Below are 13962 nucleotides of genomic sequence, written 5' to 3' on the forward strand. Positions count from 1 at the left end.
TCATAATCATGCCGAGACGAGGAGCTGGTTATATTGACAAATCTTGAAATAAACATGTCACCATTTTGTGCCCTGCATTTTCAGCCACCAAAATATTGTGACATGAAACTGTTCAATAGTAAGTAATTTTCAAAGAATGCCTGCTATTTCAAGATAAGTTAGGCGGATAGATGATGTTCTCGGCAGCCGAAAGCATGAGTCCTGAAGGCTGTGTTGCCTGTCCAGTGCCAGGGTTAAGAGCATCTCCTCCAAGCTGGAGGCAACTTTGGAATGGGAGGTGAAGGATCTGGTTGTCATGATGCACATGGTTGCAAACAACATAGGTAGAACTAAATATGAGGTTCCACTGAGGGTGTATGAGCAGCTAATGGGTAAATTAAAAAGCAGAACTACAGAGGTAATAATCTCTGGATTATTATCTGTGGCACAAGTAAATTTGCATGGGGTAAATAAGAACAGCGAGATGAAAATGTGGCAAGATTCAAGTTGGAGAAATGGGTTTTGATTCATGGGGCATGTGCACCAGCACTGGGAAAAGAAGAAGCTAGCACATTGGGACAGCCTTCACCTGAATGTCCCCGAGGCCAGTGTACTGGTGTGTCAAATAACTAGGGCTGTAGACAGGGACTTAAAATAAATAATTGGGGGAGGGTTCACGTGAAGGGAGACTTAGAAAGTTGCAGAGAATGGACAAGGCTATAGTGCAGGGTAGCGATGTGGGTAATGGTAATCAGATTGTGACAGGGCGTACAAACATAAGAGTGGACCAGTAAATATGGTCAAAAAAACAGGGGAAGGTTCAAGTGAAGAGAGATTTACAAATCCAAACAGAAAAGTTAATTCAATTGAAATGTATATCGATATGGGCAAAGACAAGTCAAGTTGGGCAGGAAGGGAGAGAGCATTTAATGGTAATAGTGCAGAGAGTAAAGGCCATGTAAGGAATTGTAGTAAAACAATAAAATTGAAGTCACTGTATCTGAATGCACAGAGCATCCAAAATAAGATGGATGAATTAAGGTTAGATCTAATCGCCATTAGGTCTCTGTAACCACCTTGTATGGTTACAAGGTGACCAAGGTTGGGAAATGAATATTCCAGGGTACACAACATTTCAAAAAGTCAGGCAGAATGGAAAAGGAAGAAGGGCAGTCCTGAAGTAAAGAATGACATAAGGACATTCGTAAGAAAGGATCTTGGCTCAGGAAATCAAGAAGTATAATCAGTACAGGCAGACATTAGGAATAGCAAGGGTCAGAAAATGCTGGTTGGAATAGTTTATACACCCCCTAACAGTAGTCATACTGATGGACAGAGCATTAAACAGAAAATTATTGGTGCTTGTAACAAAGGCAATGTAATAATTGTGGGAGACTAAAATTTAATCTTCATATCGACTGATCTAATCAAATTGGCAAAAGTGGTCTGGAAGATGAGTTTGTAGAATGCTTTCATGACAGTTTCCTGGAACAATACCTCATGGAACCAACAAGGGGTGAAACTATTTTAGACCTGATATTGTGCAATGAGGCAGGGTTAAGTAGTAATGTAATAGTAAAAGATCCACTGGGAAATAGTGATCATAATACAATTGAATTCCACATTAAGGTTGAACACGACATACTCCAATCACAACCAAGAATCTTAAACTTAAACAAAACCAATCATACAGGTATGAGGGGAGAGCTGGCTAAGGGTGATTGAGTAAATAAACTAAAATGTATGGCAATAAAAACACAGGAGGAAACATTTAAAGAAACAATGCAATTATTCAACAAAAATATATTCCATTGAAAAACAAAAAACTCAGCAAGAAAAATCCATCTGCAGCTTACTAAGGAGTTTAAGGGTAGTATTAGATTAAAATAAGACACTGAATAAATATTTTATGTCTATATTCACAGTGGAAGATAAAAGCTAATGGGTAACCTCGGGGCTAATTAGAGTGAGGAAATTAAGGTAATTAACATTAGCAGAGTAAAAGTAATGGAGAAACTCAAGTGACTAAAATTAGTTGAATCCCCAGGACCTGATGGCCTACATCCTAGGTTTATAAAAGAGATAGCGACAGAGTGAGTGGCTGGGCTGGCTATGATTTTCCAAAACTCTCGAGATTCTGGAACGGTCCCAGCAGATTGGAAATTAGCAAATGTAATTTTACAATTCAAGAAAGGAGGGAGAGAGAAAAGAGAGAACTATTGCCAGTTAGCCTGACAGCAACCATCAGGAAAGTGCTGGAATCTATTATTAAATAAGTCTCAACAATGTACTTAGAAACATAATATGATTAGAACAAGTCAACATGGTTTTGCGAAAGGAAAATCATGCTTGACAAATTTATTGACGTTTTTTTGAGATGTAACTAGTAGGACAGATAAATGAAACCAGTTTCATTTCCAAAGGCATTCAATAAGGTGCAACACAAAAGGTTAATACACAAGACAAGGGCTCATGGAGTTGGGGGGGTAATATGTTAGCATGGATAGAGATTGGTCAACAGACAGGAAGCAGAGTAGGCATAAATGGGGCATTTTCAAATTGTCAGGCTGTGACTAGTGGAGTGCCGCAAGGATTATGCTGGGACGTCAGATATTTACAATCTATATTCATGACTTCGATGAAGAGGCAGAGAGTAATGCATATAAGTTTGGTGACGGTACAAAGCTCAGTGGGCTCAGAATGCAAGCTGTGAGGAGGACACAAAGAGACTGCTAGGAGATATAGACATGTAAATTAAGTGACCAACAAGGTGAGAGAGAGTATAACATGGGGAAGTGTGAGGTTATTCACTTTGGCTGTAAGAATAGTAAAGCAGAATATTTTTTTAAAAGGCGTGAAACTTGTAAATGTTGATATTCAGAGATATTTGGGTGTACTCATACATGGAACACAAAGTTAGCATGCAGGTACAAGGGGTTTTTCAGTTAGCTCAGTTGGTTCAATGGCTAGAGTGTGAAGCAGAATTATGCCAACAGCGTAGGTTTGATCCCAATACCGGTTGTGATAGTTCATGGAGGCCTACATCATTACCTTGCCCCATGCTTGATCTGAAGCGGTCCCCCTCAAGCTTGTGTCTCTAATGGAGAAAGGTGTCTATGGTCCTTTGTGGACTATGACTAATTACTAGATGCAACAAGCAATTATGAAAACAAATGGCATGTTGGCCTTTATTGCAAGGGGGTTGGAGTAGAAGAATAAAAGAGTCTTGCTACAGTTGTACAGGGCTTTGATGAAACCACACATGCCATACTGTATGCAATTTTGGGTTCCGTTTTTAAGGATATACTTGCATTGGAGGCAGCACAGTAAAGGTTCACTCAATTCGACCCTGGTATGAGGGGGTTGTGTCCCATGTTGAGAGGCTGAGAAAATTGGGTATATATTCTCTCGAGGTTAGGAGAATGAGAGGTGATCTCATTGAAACATTCAAGATTATGATGGGGCTTGACAGGCTAGATACTGAGACATTGTCCCCCTGGTTGGGGAATCTAGAACAAAGAGGGGCACAGAGAGGCTGAACATTTTGGACTGAGATTAGGAGAAAATTCTTAACTCAAAGGGTTGCAAATCTTTGTAACCCTCTACCCCAGAGGGTTGTGGATGTACCGTCATTGAATATGTTTAAGGCTGAGATAAACAGTTTTTTGGTCTCACAGGGGATCAACAGGTATGGGAAGCAGTTGGAAAAGTGAAGTTGAAGTGCAAGATCACCCATGGCTCCCAGGCCATGGAGTCTCCTACTGCTTCTATTTCCTAAGTTTTGATGTTCTTAAAAGACAAAACACCTTAATACCTGAGTTTCTATATTATCCCTATGAACCAACTAAAGTGCTCCAATCATTCTAATCCTTCAAATTCATGCAGGATAGAATCGAAGATAACTATTTTACATGCAAGTTGAGGCCAAGATAGATTTTTTCTTTAATTCATTCACAGTATGTGGGCTTTAAGGGCTGGGCCAGCATTTATTGCGCATTCCTAGTTGCCCTTGAGAAAATAGTGGTGAGGTGCCTTCTTGTGGTGTCGGTACATCCACAGTGCTGTTAGGAAGGGGTTCCAGGATTTTGACCCAGCAACAATGAAGGAACGGTGAGTTCCAGGTCAAGATGGTGAGTGACTTGGAGGGGAAAGTCCAGTTGTGGTGTTCCCATCCATCCGCTGCCCTTGGCCTTATAGAGGGCAGTTGTCGTGGGTTTGGAAAGTGCTGTCTAAGGAGCTTGGGTGAACTCCTGCAGTGTATCTTGTAGATGGTACGCACTGCTGCTATTGTGCGTCGGTGGTGGAGGCAATGAATGTTTGTAGATGTGGTGCCAGTCAAGCAGGCTGCTTTGTTCTAGATGGTGTCAAGCTTCTTGAGTTGTGGGAGCTGCACTCATCCAGGCAAGTGGGGAGTATTCAATCACACCTGACTTGTGCCTTGTGGATGGTGGACAGGCTTTGGGGAGTCAAGAGATGAGTTGCTCGTCGCAGGATTCCTGACCTGCTTTTGCAGCCACAGTATTTATATGGCTATTCCAGTTCAGTTTCTGGTCAATGATAACCCCCAGGATGTTGATAGTGGGGTATTCAGTAATGGTAAAGCCACTGAACGTCAAGGGGGGGGGGGGGGGGGGGGGGCGTTTAGTTTTGCTGTTGTTGGAGATGATCATTGCCTGGCACTTGCGTGGCACAAATGTTACTAGCCACTTGTCAGCCCAAGTCTGGATATTGTCCAAGCCTTACTGCATTTGGACATGGACTGCTTCAGTATCTGAGGAGTCACGAATGGTGAACATTGTGCAATCATCGGCAAACATTCCCACTTCTGACCTTATGATGGAAGGAAGGTCACTGATGAAGCAGTTAGAGATGGTTGGGCTGAGGACACTACCCTGAGGAAATCCTGCAGTGATGTCTTGAGATGATTGACCTCCAACAACCACAACCATCTTCCTTTGTGCTAGGTATGACTCCAACCAGCAGACAGCTTTCTCCCTGATTCCCATTGACTCCAGTTTTGCTAGGGCTCCTGGATGCCATAGTTAGTCAAATGCTGCCTTGATGTCAAGGGCAGTCACTCTCATGTCGGGAAATAAGCTCATTTGTCCATGCTTGAATCAAGGCTGTAATGTGGTCAGGAACTTCGTGGCCCTGGCGGAACCCAAACTGGCTGTCAGTGAGCAGGTTATTGCTAATCAAATGCTGCTTGATAGCACTGTTAATGACCCCTTCCATTACTTTACTGATGATCGAGAGTAGACTAATAGAACGGTAATTGGCCGGTTTGGATTTGTCCTGCTTTTTGTGTACAAGGCATACCTGGGCAATTTTCCACATAGCTGGGTAGATGCCAGTGTTGTAGCTGTACTGGAACAGCTTAACTAGGGGTGCGGCAAGTTCTGGAGCACAAGTCTTCAGTACTATTGCCGGTATATTGTCAGGTCCATGGCCTTTGCTCTATCCAGTGCCTTCAGCAATTCCTTGATATCACGTGGAGTGAATCGAATTGGCTGAAGACTGGCATCTGTGATGCTGGGGCACTCTGGAGGAGACCAAGATGGATCATCCACTCGGCACTTCTGGCTGAAAATTGTAGCAAATGGTTCAGCCTTATCTCTTGCACTGACGTGCTGGGCTCCCACATCATTGAGGATGGGGATATTTATGGAACCTCCTCCTCCAGTGAGTTGTTTAATTGTTCACCACCATTCACGACTGGATGTGGCAGGACTGCAGAGCTTAAATATGATCTGTTGGATATGGCATTACTTAGCTCTGTCTATCACTTGCTACCTATGCTGTTTGGCATGCAAATAGTCCTGTGTTATAGCTTCACCAGGTTGACAGCTCAATTTTAGGTCTGCCTGGTGCTGCTCCTGGCATGCACTCCTGCACTCTTCATTGAACTAGGGTTGATCCCCAGGCTTGATGGTAATGGTAGACTGAGGGAAATGTCGGGCCATGGGGTTATAGATTGCGTTCAAGTACAATTCTGCTCCTCGCGAATCTGCTCCTGGGCCTGGGCAAGTTGGCCATTAACAGGTCCAGGCAGCGGGCAATCGACCGACCTGTCTGCCCCTCTGCTGCGGTTATGTTTGCGGCCAGATGTCCCTGGAGAGGGAGCATGGGGTGTCTGCCAGCACTGACGAGACCTTCAGTGCTCAGTGTGCATCATGGGGACTGGGGTGTTTTACTGACCCTGTTAATCACATTTTGGTTTAATGTTTGCAAGTTTCCTTTAAATTTTGTCTTTTTTTTGCACTTTACCTTTAATAGGCTGCTTTTTATTTTGTCCCTAATTTTGTTAATTTAGTTTACTTGGTTGACTCAGTTACAATTCTGCTGCTGCTGATGGCTCACAGCATCTCATGGATGCCCTGTCTTGAGTTGTTAGATCTGTTCTAAATCCATCCCATTTAGCATGGTGGTAGTGCCACACAAAATGATGGAGTGTATCCTCCATGGTGAGGATGAGTTGAAGTATGTTTTTCCCTCTTGCTGGCTCCCTTACTACCTGCCACAGATCCAGTTCAGCAGCTACGTCCTTTAGGACTCGGCCAGCTTGGTCAGTAGTAGTGCTACCAAGCTACTCTTGGTGATGGACATTGAAGTCTCCCACCCAGAGTACATTCTGCACCCTTGCAAGTGATGTTCAACATGGAGGAGCACTGCTTCATCAGCAGAGGGAAGGTGGTAAGTGGTAATCAGCAGGAGGCTTTCTTGCCCATGTCTTGCCTGATGCCATGACACTTCCTGACCTGGTGGGGTCCAGAGTCAATGTTGAGGGCTGTGCCACCACCCCTGCTGGATCTGTCCTGCCGGTGGGACAGGACATTCCCAGGGATGGTGATGGTGGAATCTGGAACGTTATCTGTAAGGTGTGATTCCATGAAGATGACTATGTCAGGCTGTTGCTTGACTGGTCTGTGAGACAGCTCTCCCAATTTTGGCACCAGCCCCCAGGTAAGGAGAACTTTGCAGGGTCGACAGGGCTGAGTTTCCGGTGCCTAGGTTGATGCCGGGTGGCCCATTCTGTTTCATTCCTCTTTTGAGTTTGTGTAATGGTTTGATACAACTGACTTGCTGGGCCATTTCAGAGGGCATTTAACACTCAACCACATTGCTGTGGGTCTGGAGTAAGGATGGCAGATTTCCTTCCCTAAAGGAAATGGACCAGATGGGGTTTTACAACAATTGATCATCATTAGACTTTTAATTCTAGATTTTTTATTGAATTCCAATTCCATCAACTGCGGTGGTGGGATTCAAAGCCAGGGCCCCAGAGCATTAGCCTGGGTCTCTGGATTGCTAGTCCAGTGACAATACCATTGCGCCATCACCTCTCCTAATAATCAATACTCAATAATCTATCGCTATAAATGATTTGTTCCACTGGTTATGTTAATGAAAAGAGAAATATGGCCTCAACCACTACTATATGACAAAAAAGATGTCAATCTGGCCCAATTGCCAGTGATTCTGTTAAAATACTGGCCAAAAAAAGTAACATTGGTCCTTCGTCTTCTGGCGATTCCAGAACAAATTGCGTCCTTTTTGTCCCCGAGTTTCTGCTCAAACTCATTTGCAAATCACCAAACACAAAGTCTGCCTGAGCCAGTGTAATAGGGCTGTGGTTAAGAGTAATTCTTTGAAAAATTTGTTTTAAGAACATTCCTTGTAGTAACTTGGTAAGTTTGAATAATATGGATGAAAATAGATTTATCACATAAGTAAGCATTTTAAACCAGTGCCAATATGCCACCTGAGACTGACCACAACAGTGAGTTCCTTAGTAAATTTTTTAAAAATCAATTAAGAAAATGTACTTATTAATGTCCTAGCACCCATAGATCCCAGCTTAATTTTTGGAGTCTCCTTGAAAACTTGTAGATGAGTGCAACTAACAAGAGCGGCCAATAGTGATGAATTCACCCTGGGATTGTGGCCAGTTTTGTGTGATGTGCGGCCTGCTTCTTGCACAATATTTTTAAAACTATAACATCTATTTAATATAGCATTTTTCATGTAGTAAAATGTTCCAAGGCATTTGACAGGAGCACAAACAAAAATGACAACAAGCCACCTAAGAAGCAATAAGGCAGATGGCCAAAAGCCTGATCAAACCGGTAGGTTTAAGAAGCATGTTAAAGGAAGAAAGAAAGGCAGGGAGGTAAAGATGTTTAGGGAGGGAATTACAGAGTTTAGGGTATTAGAAGCTGAAGGCATAACTGCCAAAGGTGGAGCAATTTATACCAAAAATGAGCAAAAGGCCAGAATTGGAACAGCACAGATATCTCAGAGGATTATAAGGTCTGGAAGGGGTTACAAAGAGGTTGAGGCCATGCAGGGAATTGAAAACAAGCATGAGAATTCTAAAATAAATGCACTGCTTAATTTGGATGCATGAGGTTCACATGAGCTGAGACAGGAACGGACTCCGGTGATATTAGAGGTAGAAATAGGTGGTCTTAATGATGGAGCAGATGCATGGTTGGAAGCTCACCTTGGAGTCAAACACAACACCAAGGGTGCAAAAAGTCTAGTTCAGCCTCAGCAGCTGCCAGAGAGATGGATGGAGTCAGTGGTTAGGGAGCAGATACTATGCTGTGGCAGGGTCCAAAGATAATAACTTTGGTTTTCCTAATATCTAGTTGTAGGAAATTTCTGCGTATCCAGTTCTGGATGTTGGACAAGCAATCTGACAATATAGAGACGGTGGCGGGTTTGAAAGAGATGGAGGTGAGCTAGAGCTGGATATTGCCAGTGTACACATGGAAACTGATGCTCTGCTTTTGGATAGCTGTGTAGCTTAGAAACAATATGGTCATAAGATTGCAAAATCTCACATTGCATTGAATGCAATTTGCAATTAAAATTCCACAATCTTTTGTGCTGGTTATGCCAATATCGGGGGAAATGCACCAGAAAAAACAGTGCAAACGAGCAGAAACTCCAGGGTATTATGCTGTATTCTACTAATTCACAGATGAGTAAGAAATGAAGGCTTTTTTTCATGTTTATTGAGACAGAAATCCAGCTAATTGGGTAAATACTTAAAGTTGATAAATGTCTGACTGCCACAGCAGTTCTTATTGTTAATTACTAGGCGTTAACTGTAAATCCAGGCAGTACTTAAACCAGCATGCAATTTATGTGGTCTGCATGTCCATAAATATGAATACAAAATCTCACTATGACATTTATTTCAACAGTTGTGGTGGCTGGCATAAAAAGATTCCCCAAAAGGTAATGACCAAATACATTTGGCAAGATCACTTTTCTCATTGAATTCCATAGATGTGAGATCAACTAATGGCCGTCACTATTTCTTGATCTTCCTCCGCATAATGTGACATATTTTAGTTTTCATGAACAACATACAATTAGCAAGATCATGCTATACAACTCCTAATACATGCCTTTAGAGATTCTAAGCAAGGTGTTCAACCAAGATTAGTAAATTTATTAGCAACATTTTATAACATTCCTTATATACATATTTAAAATTAAAACAGGAGACTAGGGCTCTGTATACTAAAATTAAATCTGTGCATAAACTATTAAATTCAAACCTACTGTATGTAATGTATTAATTTCTTCAATTATTACACAATGCTCATTAAATTATAATTAACATAAACGAAGTATCAAAAATTAATGCCAAATTCTATATAAATTAGCCATATATTTCGAACAATAGTCAACTTTTCAAACATAACCAGTATACAAATTAACGCTGTGGAGATTTAATCTGGGTAGAACACATAAAAGTCAAAAAGAAATTGCTTCTATGAAATATAATAGCTTGGAATACTTGTGTTATTCCAGGAAACTGCATTCATGATAACACTATTTCAAAGACAAAGGCATTATTTTACTTGTGCTGAGCTATGCAAAAGACAGATAAGTTATGAGGCTTTTCATTCCTGTGAAAGAGTAACAATCATTGGGGAGCTATTCTCATAGTCTACAGACTGCATTTTCCACATTTGAGATGGCCTCAAAAGCATTTTAGTGCAACCCAATTAAGCGTAATTTTTATGTCATGACATGGACCATATTTACTTTTTCAGGAATTGGGATTAAAGGAATACAATAATTAAACGGTCCTCTACCAGCATTGTTGGAAATTTAAAAAAATTGAAGTTTGTTACCCACAATACCTATTACATGTAATGCATTAATATACGCATAAAGGATCTCGAAAAAAATTACAGGCCTTCCGAACTGCATAATTTCCACAAACACCCTCAACTTCAAAAAACAGGGCATTTCCAATGAGAATCTTATCTGGTTTAGATAAGATGAAACATTGTAATCTGAGGCAATGGAGTCAAATTTTGAGCCTATACATTCCAAGAGCTATGAGAATGAACAATCTTGGAAAATCTTAATGCAGTGTCAAAAATTTACAATCATCTAAAAAAGGAAGGTGTTCATGATTTTTATAAAATTCACTTCAAATACAATAAAGAACCATCTGATTTGTGAAAAGCCTTAGATACATACATAATGTCTTTTTTAAAATTACTGAAATATTTTACCTCCTTTTAATATCGAAATGATTATAATATTTAACTCATCTGTTCAACCTCCCTCCATTCAGTCTCCTGGTCTGGCACAATGACAAATGGGGCAGACAGTATATCATGACTGTCTCTGTACCACATGCTGTTTAGAAAATGCAGGAAACAGGTAGCTTTACTGCTTTTCATAATATTGATTTCATACAAAGAAAAAAAATCTTGGAGTTGGCAGGCAGGTTGCTAGCTAATAGAATTACAACATTATAAATTCAAACATTAACAAATCCTGCCTAAGGCACCATTAACCTAAGTATTCAACTTTTGAGGCGCACACCACAATCCATTATACTCGTTTTCAAATGCCATAAATGAATAATACTTGCCTGTTGGCTACAATTAAATATGTTACTATAGAAAGATGAAACATTTATTTTAACTCCGGCCTAGGAACTTCCTTTACTGTATTAGTAATCTTAATATTAGAATGTTTGTGACAATCATACAATACAGTTGAGATTTCATGTGAAATTTTTGGCTTTAAATTTTATATGCTAATGAAAGGAATAATTTCCTACCAGTATTGCACAGGCTTTAAGATAACTAATCTTTTAAAGTAATCATAATACCAGAATTGTGTTGTGTGGGAGTAAAAAAAGTACTGACTCTTCTAAACATGCAATTTAGATTGTTGCATCTGGTCTGCTCCAGAAGCATGGGTGGCTGGGAACAAGCAAAGCACTTGACAGAAAGAGCAGACAAGACACAAGGCTCCATCAAGATAACATCACATACCCAGCACCTAGTCACCAATGATGTGAATCTCCACATCAGATAACAAAGAGATTTGGCATGGATTGAACCAAGATGCACCTTGTTTAAAAGTCTACTAGAAGTAAGAGACTCAGCAGGCGGCACTTACTAAGCTGTTACTGTATGTTTTCCAGCTATGGCTGGCAGTAGAAGTTGATAATCCTTAAGATATGAGGAGAATTTGGATTTCTGACAAGGCATTCCTTAGATAAATGCAGGATCAGAGAGATGTCTTGAAACTCCCATAGATATTACACTATCAGCCTACTGTGAATGGAGTTGCCATTTAACAAGGTGTCTTTTCCAAAGAGACATTAACTTGCAGACTCACCAAGTAACGCTCTTAGCCCTGGACAATGAATTAAATCTGAACCAGATTCAAAATTTAACATACAATATTGATATCTGAACATGGAAAGTTTCTTGCGAGCATGTTATATGCCCTAATCTCCAATGAACTGTTAGCAATTTCTCCATCTGTACTTTAGAAATCTGTAACATGAAGCATTGCAAACATTTGTCTATATGTAACAGAAAAACATTTTCCATTAAAATACAACATAGTTGATCACCATGGCAATTGATCACCATGGCAACACATCAGCAGTAGACAACAATTCATTTGATATTGTAATTACTGGGCTCAAAATTTCTCTCTTAAAGGCTCCAACACTGTTGTTGGCCAAAATTTGCAGAACATACCCATTTATTTTACTTTTTTACCTTCCCTATTTGCTCTACATTCCTAAAAGACATCTAGAAACAAGGGATCTATCAATATCTCTACCAATATCACCATTTATTTTTCCTTTCTCCTCTTTCCCTCAATCCTCTCTCCCTCAATCCACACTGCCAATTTTCTTGCATTTTCTCCCTACTGAAGTCACTGACCCATTCTGGGGAACACATCCATGTAAATCAACAGCTATCAGGTAGCCACCCAAATAGGCATTCATGTCTGAGCCTTGACATATGCCTGCATGCTATTCAACTATAAAGGCATTGCACCAAAGCCTGTTCACGTTCTGTAATGACCTTACTTGTTATCAAGAGTCACTGGATAGTGAACAGGAGCATGAACTTTTTTTTCTCCTTCTTCACACTGTAACCTTAGCAGATAGAGATCAATGTGATGAAAGGTCATTGACCTAAAACATTAACCCTACCTTTTTCCCTGTCTCCACAGATGCTGCCTGATCCATTGATTCCAGGTTTTATCTTTTATTTTAGATTTTCAGCATCTGCAGTGTCTTGGTTTTTGTTCTTTCTGGCCTGCATTGCTCAGTGCGATACAAAGCTATCCATTCACCCAACAAGATATCAGAAAGTGTAATGCCACTTTTGTCAGCCACAAAGAGGAATAAGATGTTAATTGTATATTAATTATGTGTATAGTTGTGCTCAGGTGGTGGGCATTAACTGGGGATTCATTTGCACTTCTATAAATAACACTGAAACTATGGTGGTCAGGATTAGGAGATGCATGCTTGCAATGTGTATCTCTGTAATTAAAAGCTTATAAAGGTAAAGATTCTATCCTTTACTGTCCTTCCTGCTTTTTAGAACAATGTATTGGAGGACGGTTACGTAAAGGCAAAGGTTAGATACAAGAAAAATGCTTTCAGACATGAAACTAAAATCAGAGTAGCCATTACGGAAAATGGCAGAAAGCAAGTTTAAATAGTTGAGGTATGATTGCCCTTCAACCTTCTCAGAGCCTGAAGCATATGACCAATGGAAGAATGAAGTGGATATGTGGACACAGGTTATGACTCTATTAAAGAGAAAACAAAGTATGGCCTTGGCGTTGCTGCTTCCTACAAGAAATAAAATTAGAAGCAAATATTTTGTAAGGTTGATACCCATCAGTTGGATAGTAATGAAGGGCCTACTAATAATGTTTCTGGATGAAACCTTCAAGATTAAATGCCTATGAAGCATAGTCACCACAATTTGATAGCTTTCAGAAAATATCATGGACTTAAACAAATTGTTTAAAAGATTGGTGAAAATCAATTTGGAGATATCCAAATCTGTAATAGCATTTAAGGTACTGATTTGTGCCAAGGTGTCTCACATTGACAGACAACTAGTTCTAACTGGCATTTGATTCTCAGAGATGACGACTCTGGATCAGATGTCTCTGGCCATAAAAAAGAAATCCAGGAGAAACTGTCTTTTTCTTCAGCCTTCATTGAATAAAAGTGATATTCCATTGTGACAGTAAGAATAGAAGATTTAATGATTGCCAGATTCCAAAATAGTTCAGATACTGGATGCAGCCACAACAAAACAAAAAGGTTTAAAGACAGGCAGAAAGAAGATAAAGCACCTTAATCAGGTCTATATTTTGTCTTGCAGCAGAAGACAAAGTAGGAACAATAACAGGAGACTGAATCCCAGGAATGCTCAAGGAACAGTTGATAGATCCTTCAGGTATGATTCAAAGCATCATTATGCAGTGAATTGCCCAAAACTAAGAGGCAAGGTTGCCACAATGACATATGACAGAGAATTCTGAGGAAGATGAAGAAGATAATGTTGAATTCGAACAAATTGTATTGGTTCTGTGATGAATGAGTGTGTCATGGACTCCTTTAATTGTACAGTGTTAGATAGTGCTTGTACATCAACAGTATGTGAGACA

The 13962-nt window shown here is 40.2% G+C and overlaps 1 protein-coding gene and 1 long non-coding RNA gene across 3 annotated transcripts in view; one reads left to right on the forward strand and one right to left on the reverse strand.

Moving 5' to 3' along the window:
- lrba (LPS responsive beige-like anchor protein) overlaps positions 1–13962 on the reverse strand; it is a 917803-nt gene that overhangs the window by 672002 nt on the left and 231839 nt on the right. The window lies entirely within an intron of this gene.
- Positions 1–13962, forward strand: part of LOC121284956 — a 118919-nt gene that overhangs the window by 91314 nt on the left and 13643 nt on the right. The window lies entirely within an intron of this gene.

Source organism: Carcharodon carcharias, chromosome 1 (genome assembly GCF_017639515.1).
Source record: "Carcharodon carcharias isolate sCarCar2 chromosome 1, sCarCar2.pri, whole genome shotgun sequence".
NCBI classification, from domain to species: domain Eukaryota; kingdom Metazoa; phylum Chordata; class Chondrichthyes; order Lamniformes; family Lamnidae; genus Carcharodon; species Carcharodon carcharias.